Below are 18,667 nucleotides of genomic sequence, written 5' to 3'. Positions count from 1 at the left end.
CTTTTTCTGCAAACCTCTTTTGAGGGCTGGACAACCTGGTTGCAGAAGCAGGATCCTTCTAAGAAATGTACGACAAGAGACATAACCGGTATTGTGGGAATAAGATTGGGAACTTTGAATAGTATTGATTCAGAAGTACTAATGAATAAATTGGCTACCACAACTGGAGATCTAACCAAATTACAACAACCACTGCAGTCATCCTTAACAGCCTTAGCAACCCCACAGTGGTTGTTATCAAACATATTACCAAATTGGGAAAAGTAAATGTGAATGACCACAAATTGACAATTGATGCACTCGGTACTACACAAAATAACATCTCTTTAGCCCTCAGCGGTATCCAGGCTCAATTGTGGATGCTGTCAGTTGCTGCCTCAATTATAAGAGAGGCGAAGTAGACACTTTTCCTACTGAAGTTCGAAGAATAATCTTGGGATAGTGCCACTGATTTTGAAAGATAATTCCAATCTTAGTGGAACTTGATAAATTTTACCTATGACCACAGCACAAAGACAGCCACAGCCTTTGTACTGAGGATATGTAATGCTTCAGTGCATTCAACATTCCCTATCATTGCATCAGGGCTGAATCATGATGCAGCTATTCTCTGTCCTTTCGAGAATACAGAATGGGCCCGTCAAATTGGTGAGAAGTGGCAAACTGTTATCTGGAAACTTGTATTGTGCAGGAATAATAAGGGTTTATCTGTGAAAGTGATGCAATCAGAGCTCAAGCTATTTGCTTAGACACAGAACAAAATGTTTGTAACTTTGAAATTCATCTAAACGAGATTCCTGAAACAGTACTGGTGTATATGGGCAATGGGTGTGCCTGCTTAAGAACTGCTTGTGATAGTGCTTTCATAGAAGATTTGGTAATGAGTACTAAAAATCATTCAAATTTTTGTCTGTAACTTTGCTAAAATTGCAGGATGTGATTTTTCTTTTGTAGCCCCTCTCATCACCTTCTACAGTCCAATTACACACTGATCCACCATCTATTGCCTACTCCCATTGGGATGAACCTCACTCTGATAAAGCAATTGTTGCTTCACCAAGATTTAATTGAAATTTTGGAAATTATTAAGAAAACGGACAAAAAAACCTTAATTATGGTTCATCAAAATATAAAAGAAATACACTGTGCTCTGGAAAGAGTAAAGAGAGATGCCGAACACAGGTGGTAGGATACTCTTTTTGGTTGGTCACCTACTGCTACAGTTGTCCTGAACAAATTGTATCATCCCATCATTGTTCTCTTGATTTTTGGTTTTGATTGGTTTTGTTTTATCAGCAATCTTTTACATCATGAATTGGAGAATGAAGAATGATGAAATGGTTAACACTACTGACATCTGTATTAGATATACACAAATCAGTCACTGTTGACATTCCTAAGGTTATTGACACAAGGCAAGCTATTTTATTTGAAATAAGATAAAACGTGATATTGATTAAAATGTCTTATTTTAGTTGTGTTACATTTTGAATATTGATTAAAATTGTTTACTCCAGTTGTGTTGCATTTTTAAATATTGAATAAAATTGCTTCTTTTAATTGTGCCGTATTTTGAATTGAAATGGCTATGATTATTTGTTTTGTTTTCTTTTTCCCTTTTCCTTTCCCTTATCTCTGTCCTACTTTTCTATTCTGTCCAACTTTCTGTCTCTGTTTTCCAGGATATGCTATGAACTCAGATGAGTCCTGAAGACTTTGCAACAACACTACAAAGGAGTGCTCTTGATGATGATCATGAGCCATGGGGTGGTGTAAGGGTTGGTCCAAGGTTTCCCTGATCTGCCTCATGACATCAAAGATCAGAGGTTGAGACCCCGGGACCACACTGCTCACTCCAGACAGGAGTTTCTGGCTGGCCAAGGTGGGTGCTTACCAAGGGACTAATTGTAGGTGTGTTTGCTAGTGCTTGCTGCTTCCATGGTACGCTGCTCTCGAGCAGGGTACTGGCTGTAGTGTCCTGTTCCTGCACCTCTTTGTTGGAGCAACAGTCTCCACACACAATAATCTATAAATCTCCCCACCCTTTGGCCAGAGGCCACTCACTTTGGAAAACAACTATAAAAAAGTGACTTTCCTGAAGAGACTTTTGAGATCTCTTTCTCTCCATGGATGGAAGGCATCTATTGGCTGAAGACCACCAGGACATCGTCCCATCTGTTGGTAGCTATTCCCCATCCTTCTCTCTCTCTCCCCTTTTACTTTGTTTCCTTTATCTTTCTCTCCCCTCTATCTCAAAACTGAGCTATTGGCACACAATAAAGTGCATTGGCTTTGCTGCTGAATAAAACTTGAGTCCCTTGCTGTTTGTCTTTTGCACTCTGCGGTCTAGTGAACCATCCTGACTCCCACTGGGGTTGAGCAGATCATGACACCCATATAGGGTCTTGATTTTCATATTTTCAATGGGTTTTTTTAGTGTTATATATAATGTCTTTCACATATTAATTTCATTATGTGTATTATTTCTACATCCATATTTACCTTTCTTTTATACAATTTTAAAAGGCTTGTTTTCATTACTTTTTTTAAATGAAGTGCCCTGGTCTGTGGGGGAAAAATTACAGATGCCTCTCTTCTGAACCACTCTGAGTGAAACACTAATCTTAGAAAATTAGGATTTTAGTGACCTTGCTGAAAACAATTAAAAAATTAGAAGGGAGTAGTTATCTGAAACTGAAATAATTAATTGTCTGTCATTTCATGTTTGCTCAGCTGCGCTTACAATGGGAAAAGACGAAACTAGAGAGCAGAAGCACAGGAACACAGACAATAAACTAGAAACCCATTCTTTGGAAAATTGGACTATCCCCAGAAATCATTTGTATTGTCAGTGATAAAAAAGGTCATGAGTTTAGGGTGAGGAAGACTCGCCTTACTTCCTCCTTTTAATACCCCTCCCCATGAAAATGTCCCCATACTTAAGAAGTCAATCTCGCATGCTTAATAGCTATTCAAGCTAATTTTCATAGGAAGCAGGGGATGGGAGAGGCTGTTATTATGAATATATATTTGTTTGATTCCTTTGCTAATAAATAGACTTTGTGATCACCTGTAATTTTGCAGTGTGTATTACAGGATTACGTCACACTGCTGCCCAGCACTAAATAAACATACACTTTCTAACATTAAATTTTTAGAGAGTCTTTTGTCCGTCACAGTTGAGTATCAGTATTAGACCAATACTCATATTTTGATAATTCACCTGTAAATACAAAAATCTAAGATGAAATCAGAGCACCAGTCAATAAAGATAAGAAAGGAGGGGCCTCACAACCCATAGGGGAGCCAGAGGTTGAGATCATCACCGAGACCTCATCTTATAAAAGGCTGAAATCTGCAAAAAGACATTGTACCATGGGGGTGTGAGGCTTATACAACCTGGTTCCTTCAGGTTTGGGAGCTTATGGGTACAGGTGTGCAACTGGGTGGTTCTGAGGCCAGGACTGAGGTGTGCATCATGGTGTAAGGGAGCAGGGCCTCCTTTCCCTCTGGGAGCAGCTTTTAATGAGTGTGAGAGAGAGGTTCGTCCACAGAGAGAGAATGCAGGAGCACCACCATAGAATGTGCTGGAAGAGCTTTGAGAAAGGAATCCAGCAGCTGAGAGAAGTGGCAGTACTGGAGGGACTCTTTGGGAGGGGTGGACAGCAGGACAATGACTCTGACAAGGTCAGGTGCACAGGGCAGATATTGTGGAATCTGGCAAACCTGGGGCCACCCAAATACACCTTTATTGTGACAATTAATGCTGATAACAACCCAGAGACAGTGGGTTCTGTCAGCAACAAGCTCAGAAATTATGAGAGTGTGATCAATGGACCGAGGCAGCCTCATGTCTCTGTTGTGGTTAAAGAACTCAAAGAGGAATTTAAGGAAGAGATGAGGGAGATAAGGAAGATAAGGGAAGAGGTGAGGAAGATCAGTGCAGCATCAGTGCGAGTCACAGGGTCCAAAGTCAGAGCCCAACATCCCCCAGCTAGGGAGAGAGGGTACACCCCACAAGCTGACCTGTGGTTCTTTTTGCACAACCATGAGGAAATCATGAAAAGGCAAAATGAGAAACCCACTTCTGCGCTGGCAGCACGGGTCCATCAACTCAGGGAGGGAAGCACTAAGAGAGGGAGCTCCACTCAAGTGAAGGTAGCCTCAACCTCCCATGACCAAGATGCCAGGTATTGCAGAAAGGAAGATGACCTGTGGGATCCTCTTAAAAGAACCTCTAGTATGTATGCCCAGGAAGGAAATGATAACCAGGGTTAGAGGAGCCCTGCCTCTAACCAGGGAGAGGCACAGGACAGTCAGGTCTTTTGGATGCAGTAGATCCAATGGCCTGGCACATCAGAGCCTTTAGTTGATCCTGGTGCACAGTGTACCCTAATGCCACTGGCACATATGGGGGCAGAACCTGTTTCCATTGCTGGGGTGACTGGGGATCACAGGAATTGACTCTGCTGGAGGCTGAAATGAACCTTACTGGGAAGGGGTGGCAGAAACATCCCAGTGTGACAGGCCCAGAGGCTCCATGAATTCTGGGCATACTCTTCCTCTGGAAAGGCTGTTACAAAGAGCCAAAGGGACTCAGGTGGGCTTTTGGAACAGCTGCTGTAGAGGCAGAGGGCATTGAGAAATTAAACACCTTGCCTGGACTATCAGAAAACTCATCTACAGTAGGTTCCTGAAGGTGAAAGTGCAACAAGTACCAACTGCCACCTCAACAGCACACAGTCAGCAGTATCAGATGAATCAAGATGCCATTATCCCCACCCATAAAATTTTGGCTAGAAAGGCAAAAGGTGCTCAGTAAAATCCACTCACCCTTCAACAGCCCCAGTTTGCCTGTAGGCAAGTCTGACAGACAATAGAAATTGACTGTAGGCTATTGTGCCTTGAATGAAGTGACTCCACTGTGGGAGCTAAGACAGAGTACTGTGGATTTAATTAGCATAAGCAGCTTGATAACCAAGATGCCTTGGCAAGAACAAATAGAGCTTTGAAGACTCCATGAAGATTGGATCAAGACTGGCAAAAGGAAAAAAGAATGAATCAAGTAGAAATGTTGCAAAATGTGTAAGCTTATCTGTGTCATGTTTAACCCAATCAATGTGGTAAAAAATTACCAGCTTTCCTAAAAATGGTATATAAGCATATATAGCTGAGAGTAAATTTGGATTCTGATCAGCAGTCAGTAGACCCCCTCTCTCTCCCAGTCGTTGATTCTCCAGTGCTGAGAGCTGCCATGCTGGACACGCTGGATCTCCAGGAGGAGCTGGAGCCCAAGGCAGCAAAGTGGCACATCATGCTCAGTGTATAAAGTGGGGAAAGGAGGCAGGAACTGAGGGGACATTTGGAGTGATGGTGTTTGTCTTCCAAGGTAACAAGCAGGATGAGACTCAGTTTCACCAGTGGGCAGGGTCAGCACCAAAGACAAAGACACCAACTGAAGGAGTTGTGTAATTTATATAACACAAAACTGCAAAGAATCACAAAAGGAGAAGCTCAGCAATGCACCCAATCATCACTACCAAAGATTGCCCACAGTGATTTACAAAGATCCATCCCCAGTTATCCCCAGACTTTGCCATCACTCAGGTGCACACATCAGCTGGGGTAAGCTGTCACAGCCAAGGACTGCAGAGAACACTCCTGGGCACTGGGAATTCCTGCATGTGCCTCCAGCCACAGCTGAGGCTCCCAACCCTGCTGGGAGAGGGCCCATCTCTGACAGTGCTGAATAAAGAATCTGACATCACTTCTAGTGAAGGAACATTGGTTTAACTCTCCTGTTTGCTTTCTCCCAAACCCTGGCCAGGGCTCAAGGAGGATTTAAGGGAGTTGACTTTGACCAAATACCCCAAACAAAGACAGATGGGATCTTGTTTGCTTTCTAAACAAAGAAAGGTAAATGAATGTTTCACCAATTCAAAGATACACAGATCATATTGCTAAAAATACCCCATTAATGAACAGGTAACAATATAGCATTTGGTTGGAAGGTTCATCTAGAGGTCAGCTTTGGCTCAGGGCCTGTGCTCAGGCCTTGGTACTTCAATCAGTGCTTTGACCAAGGCATGAACTACAACCTTCCTAACAATTCTTTTAATACTTGAATCTTAGATTTAGGTGTGAGCCATCACCTCTTGCTCTTCAATTAAGTGCTGTTCAAGTTCATTACTCAGAGCTTTAAGTTACATTCCTTCTAAAACATGCCTAATTAGTTGTATTCTCTGTTGTTTATCATATCCCCACTCTTTCTTGAGACTGTGCCTTTTTTTAGACAGGTCTCAATACTCAATTTTCCAGCACAAAGTGTCACAACAACTCTTACACAGAATCATAATACACCAAGTGCTCACAGTGCAATGATTGCAGTGACTGCCACAAATGCATTTCACAGCAGCCTCCAGTTTGGCAGCCATGAAGCCAATCTCACCAAGAAGAATTTTCTTCTTTCTGCCACTCTTCTACTGCTCTTTCCATCGAGGTGATTCCTGGCTGTTGGACTTCAAATTCCTCACTGACAGAAGTGCAGCATTCCTGTTCCAGGCTCCTCCTTGGCCAGCAAGCAGATAATCCAAAACCATGCAGTTCTGTAGAGCCCCATTTGTGTTTGTTGGAGCTCATAGGATGTGCTATTGGATATTTTCACAGAATCATTTTCTACTTCTTGCAACTCATTAATGTAAACTCCACAGGACGAGACAGTGCACATGGGGCTCAGGGTGAACCAGAGTCTTTGGCTGTCTGAGACCAAAGGCACTATTTAGGGGGAAATTGTTCTCTCAGCCCTAACTCTTCCTCATGGTTGTTGCTGAAGTACCCTCAGGGGAGGCACCAATATTGCCTGGAAACAGGACCCAAACCATCCTTTAGGAAGCCATTTATAGGCATTGTTTCTGCACATCCAGCAGGTACCATTCCTAGTACCAAAGGTGTGATTTCCCATTTCCCACTGGGGGCTGCTGATGGATCCAGGGCTTTTCCCTGTGCTCCTGTGGTACCCCCAGTGCCTTTGGGCCAGAGGAGTTTCATAGTGACCCTGCAGCTGGGAGTGCTGGAACACTGGCCCTGACCAGCTCCAGCACTCTGATGATACCGAAATAACGAGAAAAAGGACTAATGTAGATATAGTAGTAGTCATGCTAAGGCTTAGAAAACTGCAGTTTTCGGACAGGCCCTGAGAACCTACCTTGTGAAACAATAGTGAAAAGAATTAGTAGAGCATATAGAACATTTAGAACTGTGAAAACAATAATCAAAGGATTTAGTAGGGCATATAGGACATCTAGAAACTTTCAAGATAAGGCTAAAGTATAATAATAATAAATAAAGGGTTCTGGTGGTGGGCAAACATACAAGGGGGATTAAGGGGGGTAGCCTATAGTTCTAAGTAGACAAGCATGCAGAATTTATAACTTTTAGGAATGATACCTGCAAGATTTATGTATCTGTATTGTTTTGAAGAATGTGTATTTCTGCACGTAGACCACTTTGTAAAAAGGTATAAAAACCTGATGGAAAAAGGGAGCTGTGGGATCCTGACTTTGGACGCTAGTCCGCAGGTTCCCCGGGCCCTGAATAAAGCACCGCATAAACTGACTCTGTTAGTTTGTGTTCTGTTTGGGGCATCGGGCAACAGTTTTCCTGGCGACCCAGATGGGACTCCGGAGGTGGCTGGGGCGGTTCGTGGGCTGATCCACTCCACGCCGGCACCAGGTGATTTCTGGGGAGAACATCAACCCGTGCCCGACCCCGCGCCTGACGGACGACCTGGAGGTAAGCCCGAAGGTGCTTTATTCTTTTATTGAGGGGAAGGGGGGCCTGCCGATTAAGTCGGAACGGCGATTCCGCACGGGGGTCACAGACGTCTTTAAGGTTGTGGAAAAGCCTAGGCGCTGACCGTCAGACGCGGCAGTGACTGCGCAGGTTCAGCACTTGCCACTCGCGGCGACGAGAAAGGCAAGATTGGTGGATTGGTGGAAAAGGGTGTGAGTGTTGTGTGTGGTGTGCAGTGTGGCAAGGTTTGTGGAAAGGGTGTGAGTGTTGTGTGGTGTATATTGTAAAAAAAAAAAAAAAAAAAAAAAAAAAAAAAAAAAAAAAAAAAAAAAAGAGGTGAAATGATGTCTTTAAAAACGTTTAGAACTATGGCAAGTTCTGGGATAGAAATCCCGGACGATTCGCCTTTGGGCTGTTTATTACAACATTGGAATGTGGGGAATTTTGGTCAAGAACTAAGTAAAAGGAAATTGATTGATTTCTGTAATTATGTATGGCCTTTATATGAACCCGATGGTATGCAATGGCCTAGGAACGGTACACTGAATCCTGACATTATTACACCTCTGATGCATTTTCTGCAAAGTAATGAAAAATGGGATGAAATACCGTATCTAGACCTCTTTTATTATTTGAAAGATAAACCGGAGTGGCAAAAGGAGTGTGGGATCATGGTTTTGAAAACATTAAAGCAGAATTGTGATGGATGTAAGGGTTGGCAGAAAGAGAAGGAATGCTCGGTTAGGTTTTCGGAACCTGAGGAGGATGTTTCTTTGCTGATAGCCCCTAGTGCCCCTCCGGTGGAGGAACGTGGAGAAAGTATGCCAGAGGTAGAAAGGGGGGATCGGGAAGCAAAAATAGAAACCACTGATATACCTCGGACCCCCTTATGTGAAAGAACTCGGAGAGGGCGGTGGGAGGTGGAAAGGAAGAAAAAGGAAGAAGGTGCTCATTTAATGGTTCCGCTCCGTGAAGCTGTCGGGCCGCAGGGGGAACGGGTCATAGTGAAAGTTCCCTTCTCTCCGAATGATTTACTAATTTGGAAACAATCAGCGGGGGCGTATCGGGAGGATCCTGAACGAACTGCGCGGGTGGTAAAAATGGTAATTAAGACTCAGAACCCAGATTGGAATGATTTACAAGTTTTGTTAGACACAATAATGGATTCTACTGAAAAGGAAATGGTGTTTAAAGCTATGACAGAGAAAGCACGAGAAATGATTAGGTTGCGGCTTGTGGATGGTACAGTAAATGATTTGGTACCTAGGGAAGATCCGGAGTGGGATCCCAACTCGACGGGCGGTTCTCGGAGACTTAAAGCTTATCAGGATTTGCTAACAGAAGGAATACGGAATGGAATACCAAAAACTTTGAATTGGTCTAAGTTGTATTCGGTCAGGCAGGAAAAGAATGAGTCTCCGTCAACCTTTTTAGAGCGGCTTAAGGAGACAGCTCGTAGATACACTAATTTAGAAGTTGAAGGGGAATCGGGAAAATTACAGCTAGCATTAATTTTTATGGGGCAGTCTCAGGAAGATATTAGAAAGAAATTACAAAAACTGGAGGGAGAGGATACTCGGAATTTAGATAAACTGTTGGAAGTTGCATGGAAGGTATATAATAATAGGGAAAAAGAAACGGCCAGGAAACAGCAGGCTACTATGTTGGCAGTGTTACAGCAAGCGGCTGGAAATAATATGAGAGGGGGGAGTCGTGGACGTGGACGAGGAGGGGGAAGGGGAATAGCAAAAGGGGGAATGCCAATGGGTGCGGGAGGACTTATGGGTCAATTTAATATGGGAAGAGGGAGAATACAACTAGGGATAGATCAATGTGCTCTATGTAAAAATAGAGGACATTGGAAAAATGAGTGTCCTCTCAACCAAGGCATGGGTTTTGGGGGAGGAATTATAGCCAGCGGGAATGGAAATCAGGGATTGATGAATAATACAGGTGCTTTCCCGGGAAATCCCCAAGGTGTCGCCCAAGCCCTCATGATGGGGAATTACCAAAATCAGAGCTGACTAGACCAGGATTTAAAGGTAATAATGGAAGTAGATGGGGAACCATTAGAATTTAGAGTAGATACGGGGGCATCATATTCAGCTGTTAACACTAAGCTAGGACCTTTGAGTGATTCTACTATCCAAGTGGTGGGGGTTACGGGACAAGTTGAGGAACGAACATTTTTGCGGCCATTAGATATAAAATTTGGGGGGAAAGAATTTGATCATCAATTTTTATATATGCCAAATAGCCCAGAATCGCTATTCGGGAGGGATCTATTGTCAATGTTAGAGGCAAAGATAATATTTGAAAAAGGTAGAGTAAGATTGGAATTTCCTGAGGAGAATATTGCTAAGTTGTTTGTAGTAAAAGAAGTTGAAGCAGCAGAAATACCACAAGAAATAGAACAAGCTGTAGTACCATGGGTATGGGAAACAGGAGTACCTGGAAAATCAAAAGCAGCACAACCGGTTGCAATAGAACTAAAGGAAGGAGCCTCCCCAGTAAGGGTAAGACAATATCCTTTGAAATTGGAAGCACGAATAGGAATAGCACCCATGATTGAACAATTTCTTAGCTTGGGAATTTTACAGGAATGTGAGTCAGAATTCAATACTCCGATATTCCCAGTCAGAAAGCCAAATGGTAAGTATAGATTAGTTCAAGATTTAAGAGCAATTAATAACATCACTAAAGATATACACCCAGTAGTAGCTAATCCGTATACATTGTTGACAGCTGTGTCGGAAAGGTTTAAGTGGTTCACAGTGATTGATTTGAAAGATGCATTTTTCTGTATCCCCTTGGCACTTGAAAGTAGGAAATACTTTGCCTTTGAGTGGGAGAACCCAGACACGGGACGCAAGAAGCAGCTCACCTGGACGCGTCTACCACAAGGATTCAAAAACTCACCAACTATTTTTGGAAATCAATTGGCTCGAGAGTTAGAAGAATGGAAGACGACTCAGGTAAAAGAATCACCTTTCTTATATGTTCTCCTACAATATGTTGATGACATCTTTATAGCCTCCACAGAAAAGGATGTTTGCCTCAGACTCACTATTGGATTACTTAATATGCTGGGACAAGCTGGATACCGAGTATCGAAAGAAAAAGCTCAGCTGGTAAGAACCCAAGTAATTTACCTAGGCTGCGAAATTTCACAAGGGGTGCGAAAGTTGGGAGTTAATCGAATACAAGCAATTTGCACCATACCCACACCACGAAATCCACAAGAGTTAAGATCCTTTTTGGGCATGGTAGGGTGGTGCCGCTTGTGGATCCCAGAATTTGGACTAAAAGCAAAACCCCTGTATGAGGCAGCCAAAAGCCCTGTGTTTCAGTGGGGACAAACTCAAGAAAAAGCATTCCAGAGTCTGAAACAAGCCTTAAAGGAAGCCCCAGCACTAGGATTGCCAGATCTTACAAAATCTTTTCAACTATACGTAAATGAGAGACAGAGACTGGCAATAGGGGTGCTCACACAAAAACTGGGCTCATGGAAGCGCCCGGTGGGGTACTTCTCAAAGCAGCTAGACACTGTAAGTGCCGGATGGCCAGGTTGTCTTAGAGCTGTGGCAGCAACAGTGCTTCTAATTCGGGAAGCCAGAAAATTGACTCTGGGGAAAAGGATGGAAGTATTTGTTCCCCACATGGTCATTGCGGTTTTGGAACAAAAGGGGGGGCATTGGCTCTCATCAAGCCGCATGTTACAATACCAGGCACTTCTCCGAGAACAAGATGACATTGAATTAAAAATAACTAATCATCTCAACCCAGCAGAATTTCTTAGGAGCAGCAGCCAGGAAGAAGGAGGCGAATTGACACATGACTGCGTAGAAATCATTGAACAGGTATATGCCAGCCGGAAGGACCTGAAAGACGAGCCTTTGGAGAATCCGGAATGGGAACTGTTTACAGATGGATCCAGCTTTGTGGAAAACGGAACCAGGTATGCGGGATATGCAGTAGTGACTTTGACACAAATAATAGAAGCTCAAGCTTTAACCCCGGGAACTTCAGCCCAGAAAGCCGAGATACATGCTCTGGTGAGAGCCTTAGAATTGAGTCAAGGGAAAAGAGTAAACATTTGGACTGATTCAAAATACGCCTTTGGAGTAATACATGTACATGGAGCACTATGGAAAGAAAGAGGACTGTTGAATTCTCAAGGATCAGAAATTAAGCACAAAGAACAAATATTAGCACTATTGGAAGCAGTGCATAAACCTCAGGCAGTGGCAGTGATGCATGTAAAAGGACATCAAAAGGAAGAGGGAAAAGCGTTCCAAGGAAACCAGTTGGCTGACAGAGTTGCCAAACAGGTTGCCCGAGAGGTATGGACACAATTAGCTTTATTGCCAGTGCGAATTAACCCTGCAACTTCTTTTCTTGAGCAGAAACCATGGTATACACATGAAGATGAGAAGCTTGCTCAATTTCTCCAGGCCCAGAAGAATGAAAAAGGATGGTATGTCACAGCTGTAGGTCAGGTTCTACTGCCGACAAAAGTAATGAAAACAATTTTAGAAATCGAACATAACAAGTGCCATTGGGGAGCAGACGCATTGGTACAATTTTTAAAACATGAGGTGATTTCCAACCAGATGTTAACAATGGCAAAACGGATTAACGCCACGTGTCCTGTCTGTATTAAAAATAACCCAGTGACACGAAGGCAAATACAACTAGGAAAGTTACAAGTAGGGCCGCAACCAGGAGACTATTGGCAAATAGATTTCTCAGAGCTACCAAAAGCACAAGGGTACCGTTATTTACTGGTGTATGTGTGTACTTTTTCAGGGTGGCCGGAAGCTTTCCCGTGCAGGACTAACCAGGCAAAGGAAGTAATTAAAACCTTACTACGAGAAATCATTCCTAGATTTGGGATCCCATTAGGAATGTCCTCAGATAGGGGACCTCACTTTGTAGCTGGAGTAGTCCAAGAGGTAGCCAGAGTATTAGGGATAGCCTGGGATCTCCATACGCCCTGGAGACCACAATCTAGTGGCCAGGTAGAACGGATGAATCAGACATTAAAAGGGCAGATTAAGAAAATTTGTCAGGAAGCAAAGATACAGTGGCCCCAGGCACTACCTCTAGCCTTGCTAAGAATCAGGATTAAACCCAGAGAAAAGATAGGAGTAAGTCCATACGAAATTTTGTATGGCAAGCCATATCATGCTGCAACTTACAAAGGGGACCCTCACTTAGTAGGAGATCAAGTATTGTTGAGTTACATTTTGTCTTTAAATAAAGTCCTTACAGCGCTGCGGGGAGCGTTGCAGTGGAACCGGCCTCTGCCCTTGGAAAATCCTGTCCATGACATCCAGCCAGGAGATCAAGTATATGTAAAGAACTGGAATACAGAACCCTTGAAAGAAGTATGGGGCGGTCCTCACCAAGTGATCATGACTACCTACACGGCAGTGAAAGTCCAAGGGATCGACAACTGGATTCACTACACTCGAATCAAGAAGGTCCCGTCAAGATGGGAAGTACAGCCTCTGTCTGCAACAAAGCTGGTGTTCAGGGCAAGGACTTAGTTCTTTTAACATTAGTCTGTATAATGCAGGTGGGAGAAGCATTTGTTAAAATTACAGTTCCGGAGCCAGATGTAATGGTGCCAGAAGGTGCGGGAATAAATTTAACCTGTTTGTTTTCTGACAACCAGAGAGCTGGATTAAAAGAAGTAAAGGTAGCCTGGAGACAAATCACCACAGACGAAGTATTTACAGAAGGAATCGTGACATTTTGGGATATGGAACAGCAAAGAGGTAACACCACATTGACAATATCTCATATGCAAGCTGATCAGGTAGGACAATTCTCATGCATTGTGTGGATTAGAGAAAACTTTGATTATGGGGACATAAATGTAGGTATTTTAAAGGAAAATAAAACCCGAAGGGGGTACTCGGTGCAGGTAATACCAGTCAGTGCACGAGTAAATATGTGGAATGGATTGAGAGATACAAGCCTGGCACTACAGAGAAACCAGGAACAACAAAATTTAGTAGTAGGGTTAATTCGAGATTTTGGACAAATACAAAACGTATCAAAAATAACGGCATGTTTACCTCTGCCACAAGCTGCAGGGGAACCAATCCCTTGGGGAGTGATTCCAGTAGGAAATTTACCCCTAATAAAAAGGGGTAAGAATGGAAGTTGTGAATTAAAATTACGAAATAAAATCGAAATTGAAGTAAAATGGGAAAAGGTTGGAGAAACATTAAGAATATTAACCTATAAGGATTGTCTAATTAGCCATGGAAGGTTAGGACAAATTAGGGATTGGGGAATTCAATTAGCGACAGGGGGAAAAGTAAAACCTGAAGATGCTAAGTGGGAATGTTTTCTACCACATTGGCAAAAGAAAAGAATACCTAAAAATGAAAGCTATTATGAAATGATATGCCAGAACTCATCCCGGCAGGAATCCTCGTGGGACAGTTGGAAAACGGTATGGGGCCCCAGCATATTAGAACATTATAGTTACATTGGACAAGTTAATTGGTGTGTCCAATGGACGGGAAGCAGAAATGCCACTCACACAGAAGTATCTCAAACCAGCACATCTACAAAAACTTTGAGCGCCACAAAAGAAAATTGGAACTGCACCCAAATTCTCACCTGTGACACTCCAGAGAATCAAATTAGTTTGGCACCGGTCAGAATGCTTATAAAATGGGGTTGTGAGTGTAGAAAACTTAACCATACAATTCCAGGAAGTGCTTTCCCGCAGGACCAGAAGGGTAAAACTTTGAGCTGTAAGGATACAACTATCAGGAGTCCAGGAAATTTAGTATGGATTATGGGACATGGACAATGGACAACACATTTGCCATTAGACGGGCCTGTAACACAAATTACCTTAGGGGTTCCCACATTATGTCCTTTTTGGAAACAGTCTAAATTAACGAAGAAAGAGATGCAGTCACGAGCAAAGAGAGAAACAAATAAAGGTAGCAGAAGAACTAGGACAGGGAAATGAAGATGAATGGCATGAACCCTCATCAGGAGTTAAATTTGGGTGGGTATTGGAATCCTTGTTTGCACCAATTTCTACATATAGAAACCGGGAGATGCTGTACAAATTACTAGGACAAACTGAGAGGTTAGCTACCGTTACAAAGAAAGGATTTAAGGATCTAAATTTACAATTGCAGGCAACAACAAGAATGACAATCCAAAATAGAATGGCATTAGATTTGCTTTTATTAAAAGAACATGGAGTCTGTGGATACCTCCAAGGAAAGGTTGATCATTGCTGCATACATATCCCAAATGTCACAGAAGAAGTAGAAAAGGACATAAGTCAATTGGAACAAATTGAAACAAAAGTGCATGAAGTCCAGGAAGAAGCTGAACATAACTGGGTAGGAGCACTGTTTAGCTCCCTAGGAATCCAAGTCTCTGGTTGGATATCATCAATTGTACAATATGTAATAATGATTGTATTAATTATTGTAGTATGCATGATTATGTATAGATGTCTTTTAGGAATGATTGCCAGAGAAGGAACTAATACTCGACGTGTCATGAGAGCACTGACCCGGAAAGAAGTAATCCTGCCAACTCGAAAAGAAGACTCACCGTTCTACATAGAAACCACAACTTGAAGAATTGAGCATCCTTGCAGAAAATCTGAAGAATGCTCAAAAGGGGGGAGTTGATACCGAAATAACGAGAAAAAGGACTAATGTAGATATAGTAGTAGTCATGCTAAGGCTTAGAAAACTGCAGTTTTCGGACAGGCCCTGAGAACCTACCTTGTGAAACAATAGTGAAAAGAATTAGTAGAGCATATAGAACATTTAGAACTGTGAAAACAATAATCAAAGGATTTAGTAGGGCATATAGGACATCTAGAAACTTTCAAGATAAGGCTAAAGTATAATAATAATAAATAAAGGGTTCTGGTGGTGGGCAAACATACAAGGGGGATTAAGGGGGGTAGCCTATAGTTCTAAGTAGACAAGCATGCAGAATTTATAACTTTTAGGAATGATACCTGCAAGATTTATGTATCTGTATTGTTTTGAAGAATGTGTATTTCTGCACGTAGACCACTTTGTAAAAAGGTATAAAAACCTGATGGAAAAAGGGAGCTGTGGGATCCTGACTTTGGACGCTAGTCCGCAGGTTCCCCGGGCCCTGAATAAAGCACCGCATAAACTGACTCTGTTAGTTTGTGTTCTGTTTGGGGCATCGGGCAACACTGAGTTCTATGGACATTGGGAGTGATGGTAAAGCACAGAAATCCTTTCACATTGTGGCCTCTAAGAGGATTCAGTTTCTACTGAAGGGAAATTTTAGTGAATCCTGTAAAAGTGATAACTATATTCCTTTGTTCCACAGCACAGTTTTCTGTAACTGTCCCTGCACTGACTCTGTTATGAGTCAGAGCCCACTGACAGAGGTCTGCCACCCCACAGGGAACCCCACTCCTCCCCACATCAGTTTTGAACATACCCAGCAATTAGCTACATTGAGTATTTTGGCTACTTCACTCTTTAAATTTTCATAATAATTTCATGACTAATCCTTGGTGAAACTTGTGGGAGTCCAGGGTTTTTCCCTGGTTCCTTTGGGGGTGCAAAAACCCCCCTGGCAGAGACCCCTGAGTGCTGCCCAGGAGCTGCAGGGGCTGGATTTGGCTCCTTGGGAGAATCTGCCCACATTGAGAGAAGAGACACAGAAAATAATAATGAGTAGAGTGTAAATTAGAATGTTAGAACGTAGATAAATAGGTTTTCTTGAATGTTTATGATAAGGGACACGTGGCCAAGATGGAGAATTTGGGGGGTGGACACCTTTTCCTCCTTCTTCTCCATGTCATCCATGTTGGGTGACACGTTGGCCTCTTGGATTGGTTGGGGCCAGGGCTGGACCATTTAATAAAATTGTATTGTATTGGTAAAATTTTGTAAACATGCAATACGTAGTACTAACTATATAAGATAAGCCCTGCCTTGACCAGGCAGATTCCACCATGGATGCCAGGCTGAGCAGACCACTGCTGGCCATGCAAAATGTCCCAGAGATAAGAAACAATAAACTGTCCTTGGAAAAAGAGAAAACCGTCTCCAGCAGTCTCTCTTCAGCGGCTTCGGGGAAAACCAGGTTTTGAACCACCCTTCGTGTCCCTCTGGGGTGATCTCGGGGCAGAGGAGGAACCCCAGACTGGGACAAAACTCTAGAGGTGTTTCTGGTGAACAAGATTCTGGCTGACTCTCAAGATACAACTTACAGACATAAGCAGTACTTCAGGGACAAGGTTATTCATTCTTTTTCCTCAGTCTCATTCAGGTTAGGAGCAAGAATTCCATTGTCCATGGAGCTGGCACCTTTTTAATTCCAGAATAATGTCCCCAAGGTCCTTTGCTGTTCAGCTTTCCTGGGCTGTCTGTGGGTGACAAGGCTCGGTGGGGTCCTTTCCCCTCTGGCTGGAGAGGTGCTGGGTCCCAGTCCCTGAGGGCACCCAGGCTCCTGGTTGGAATTCCTGTGGCAGTCCCTCAGTGTCACATCACCCTTCACATGGAGCTCCATGGATCAGGGCATTTCCCAAAGAGATGTTGGGGCAAACAGAGAGATTTGGTCTGGCAGGATCTGTAATACAATATCCCATAACATCCACTTGTTCTCACACAGATACTCGGCTGCAGGGACATATTCCCATCCTTCTCACCCAGGTTTCAGGGTTCAAACAGTGCTGTCTTTGCCCAGAGCTGTTCCTTCAGCTGGCCTGGATGGGCCATTTGGCCTCTGCACCCACACTCTGGCTCCATTATTAGGGCTCCTGGATCCAAATGCTTTATCTCCAAACAGTGGTGATTTGAGGTGGGTCTCCTTTTCTCGCTACTGTTTTCAAAACTTAAATATTAATAATTGTGCTACTGTGTCATAGGGCTAAATAATCCAATCTTGTTCACTAGTGTTTAAATGGATTACTTTGATTTCTCCTTGACAATCTGCATCAGTTACTTTTCCCGTGACATGAACACTTTGCAAGGCCAAGCTCCAGTGAGCAGTTCCCCAACCAAAGTGTCCTGGAGGAATTGGAATACCTCTTTCTGCATTGAAAACTCTCATTTGCTTCTGATTCATCCTAATGAATTCCACTGCATCCAAGTCCACCTCTGAAGCCTCTGTGGGGCCCTGTCAGGGGCCATCACACCCAGAACAGTTTCCCAGCAAGTCCGAAGTGTACTGGCCATGACTGCATTTGCAAACTGTGTGCAGCCATGCACATCCAGGGGCTTTCCATTTCCCTGTGGACCCATTTTTAAAGGTATGGAGCACATCTGGGAGATGGGTTTTCCATCAGGACAGGCTCTCATCTCTTAATTTTTTCAACTGTTCTTTTAACAATCATTCATCTCTTCAACCAATCCTGCGGTTTGTGGATAGTCTGGTATTGCAGGACCCTGGGGCACCAGGGAAGGAACAGCATCATCCCAGGAATGCTGTGAGAGGTACCCCAGAGCGGCCCCACCTGGGGCCCGGGCAAGGGATGGATTCAGGCAGGCAAATACATCCAGGGGCTGCCTGGGCTATGGTAGTGAGGCCCAGCCCTGTTTCATATCTTTCTGGTCTTCATTTATATTTAGTCTTTGTATTTATCCTCATGACCCTCACAATGGGATTAGATTTCACTTTCTTACAAGGCAAAACCTTAGTTATTTTATTTCCAGTAAACAACCATGTGTATTACCAGCTTAAATGACTTCTCTCTGACTTGCTCTGCATCTTGCTCCTTTACAGCAAGATGCATCAAGCACCTCTGTTAAAATACAGATGCCTCCCTGGAAAGAGGACAATCTTGCTATTTTCTGAAGAATCTTAACTTTGATGATGTATCAAATTT

Source organism: Erithacus rubecula, assembly GCF_903797595.1.
Source record: "Erithacus rubecula genome assembly, chromosome: 24".
In the NCBI taxonomy this organism is placed as follows: domain Eukaryota; kingdom Metazoa; phylum Chordata; class Aves; order Passeriformes; family Muscicapidae; genus Erithacus; species Erithacus rubecula.
This window is presented reverse-complemented; position numbering follows the sequence as displayed.